At 37.3% G+C, this 3,358-nt stretch overlaps 1 pseudogene across 1 annotated transcript; it reads right to left on the reverse strand.

Moving 5' to 3' along the window:
- Positions 1–614: 614 nt before the first annotated feature.
- On the reverse strand, positions 615–1,178 carry LOC307095157 (translocon-associated protein subunit gamma-like; annotated as a pseudogene). The gene has a single exon. The product of its transcript is annotated as a translocon-associated protein subunit gamma-like (transcript).
- Positions 1,179–3,358: the final 2,180 nt, after the last annotated feature.

Here is a 3,358-nt window from a genome sequence, read left to right on the forward strand (position 1 = left end):
TTGTGTCCACCTGGGGGTGGCCGTATTGGGTGTTGGAGTGATGGTCAATTTGCATATTACCACTTTATTATATAGGATTTTTTTCTTTTTCCCCAAATTGGAGAAACCATGTTTTCAACTTTAATTGAGTCATTTCAAATCACATATTCAGAGATTTGTAAACATGCAGTTCAATCCCACCCCCCAGGCAGGGAGAAGGGGAGGAAAGAGAATTCACTCTGATATTTATGGTTCCAAAAAAGTTGTAATATTGTGCTTGGAACACACAGAACCAGCTATTAACTTCTTGCTACTATAACAAATACTAATAGTTCAGTCCAGGTTACTGTGACCTCTGACAGATCAAGGAAGCAAGTTATATTCTCCTCTTGTGATTATAGCACATTGGCAGACACATTTGCCTTCTTAATAAATGTCCTAGTACTCTGAGTTTCCCTTTTAATTCATGTAATTTCAACAGTTTGTCAAAAAAAGAGCCAATAAACAAGTATTGAATTACATTTTGTTGGGTCTCTCAAACCCTCAAGCTCCAGACTATAAGAACATTTTATATGTCTCCCACCCCAACCACCCGGCTACTTTTCCATACACCACAGACCACCCATAGATACAAAGCCAAGGGTGAATCTGAAATGGTCTATTTAGAGCCAGTAGACAGGAGGGCGATGAGACCTGATGAAGCACTTATGGACAGAATATAGTTTACTGTGGGATTGAAGTTCTTCAATATAAAAAAGGATGCAATAATGACCAAGACAAGGAATAGGGTGTTGTTATAGAAGATGGAAAATGTTGTAGCTTCATAATCAGCAACTTCATTCATCTTCCACAAGATTCTTTCATCTTTTTCTTTCCGAGACATGTTTCTATTATCAGCTTTAGAAAGTTTTTGAGTCACTTCTTTGGAAACAGCATCTTCCCTCTTCTGTGCTACTTTGTGCTTGAGTATAAATTTCACATTTTTGTTGGCAAAGGCTACCAAATAAGTGCTTACAGAACAGCAGACTGAATAAGATCCTTATGCCATATTCACCAGTGTAACTAGATGGGGATGGCGGACACCAAGAAGGTGTTCCTGAAGAAGAGTGCAGAGGACTTGGCTGAGAGGTTGCGACTGAAATGTTGAAGGAGCAGGTCCTCCTCGGACTGCTGCTTGGAGCTGCCTTTGGGAGCCATGGTGGAGCTGGAGCCGGGAGCAAGGAGGGCCAACCCTTCATGAGGCCTGGCCGGAGCCTCTGGCCAAGAATTATTTTAATAGCATTGCTGGTGTTCTAAGAGAGAAATCCAAATATCAAAGTAGAACATCTGATAAGTTTAAATATTTTCCATAATTTATCAATTATTATACCATGAAATTTTCCCCCCTTGTAAGGGCTTTGAAAGGTTAGTATACAAAATAGGCACTTTGCCCTCAAGAGGAATAAAGGCAAATAAGATGTTAAAAAGGCTTATTGATAGAAAATAAACTTGATGTTTTCCCATTGAAGTTATAGTCTCAACTTATGATGAAAACATGTGATGATTGGGGGGAAAACTATTTTAATGCATTTGATTCTTATTTTTTTGTGTCAAGAGAATATGAATTAATTTCAAACTTGAAACCACAACTCTGGAAGATAGCCTTGAACTGAACAATACTTCTTATCATAACAAACAAACAATTAAAACATAACTCCACTTAATTATGTGTTTTTCCAGGATAAAGGAACTGAAATGGAGTCATAATCTCCCATTTTAGGACAAAAATATATGGCAGTATCCATATCCTATATATTTGTTTATGTGAGTCTGGGCATGGATATAGATATTATCAGGCAAGTCAGTGGGGATGACCAGCTAGTGAGGAAGGTTTAGAGTGTAAATCAGGACATCAGAGTAACTATTTTACCAGTTTACAATTGTGTCCTTCATGTGTTTGAACTAATAGACTTCTGTGGGAAACCTAATCAAAGTACGCTGGATGTTCAAGGACAATAGGAGTGTGGGGGCCCTGTCCAGAGTACGCTGGATATTCAAGGCCAATCTGAGCAAGGACACAGTGATTGTACTGTATGCACTGCACAGGTGTACCTTTCTATAACCCAAATATTGATGGCACTATTTGGCAAGAAGCCTCTTTTGTCTAACTTGGTATAAAGATGTGTTGTTGACCAGCTGGTGCACAGTTGCTTGATATGACTCCTGTATTTACTACTGTATTAGCAAGGGCTGCTTTGTGTGACTACTTTGTAAGGCTATGTTGAATAACTGTTTTCTCTAATGGCTACTTGTTAGCAATGGCTACTTAGTCTACAATACTCTCTTGTATGTCCATGACTGCACATATTATTTTCTATGTCCAATGCCCAGTGTCCATGAAGGTCCAATTCCTGGCAGTGAAGGACCTGTGCTCCCGACACTACCTAAAATTATTTGGAAAATCCTTTCAGGACAGTTTGGAAACTAGAAATAATAAGAAGGATATTTGTTCCTGAACACAAAATTTTAATAGAATTCAGCAGTTCTCAATTATAGTGTCACAATGATGCCTATAACCTTCAAATCTAGGGAGTATCAAGGGACAAAAGAGTTTGAAACTATACCACTCAGAGTCTAGTAGGTTTAATTTATTACAAGGTTTTATCCTATGAAGCATCTTTATTTGAGCTTACTAACTTGTTTTATACCCACACACTTTCAACTCAGCATATCTTTATAGAGTAGTATTACTATTCTTGATGTTGGAGATGTATCAATGAGTAGTATGGGTAATGATCCTTACTCACATAGATTTTATATTTTAGCAAGGGAAACAAATGTTCAACAACAAAAATAAGAAATAATGTGGGGTTTTATCAAGTGAATACCTATAGGAAGAGCATTTCAGGCAGAGTGAAAAATCTCATGTAAATGTCTTAAGGTGAATACATGATTAGGCTATTGAGTAATGTGGCTAAAACAGAGTGAGAAGGAAAATAATAACAGATGAGTCAAATAGGAATGGGATAAGTAGGAGTGAGCTGATCATGAGGGATATTATCGGCCATTGCAAGGACTTAGAATGTTCCTTTAAGTAAAATGGGTTTTGAGCAGAAAATGACATGATCTAACTTATTAACAGGATCACTCTGTTGTGTGGTGTACAGTGTAGGAGAACATGGATAGAAGCATTCAAATAAATCAGAAGACTATCACCGGTATCCAGGTAAAGGATGATGGTGATTTGGACCAGGGTAAAAAAATAGAGGTGGTAAAAATGTTTTGATTCAAAATATATTTTGAATATATAGGAAATGAGATTTTCTATTGGAATGTATATGAATGTGAAAAAAAATAATCAAGGACAACTCAAAAGTGCATGATCTGAGCAATGGGGAAA

This window comes from Cnephaeus nilssonii (genome assembly GCF_951640355.1).
Source record: "Cnephaeus nilssonii genome assembly, chromosome: X".
Classification (NCBI taxonomy): domain Eukaryota; kingdom Metazoa; phylum Chordata; class Mammalia; order Chiroptera; family Vespertilionidae; genus Cnephaeus; species Cnephaeus nilssonii.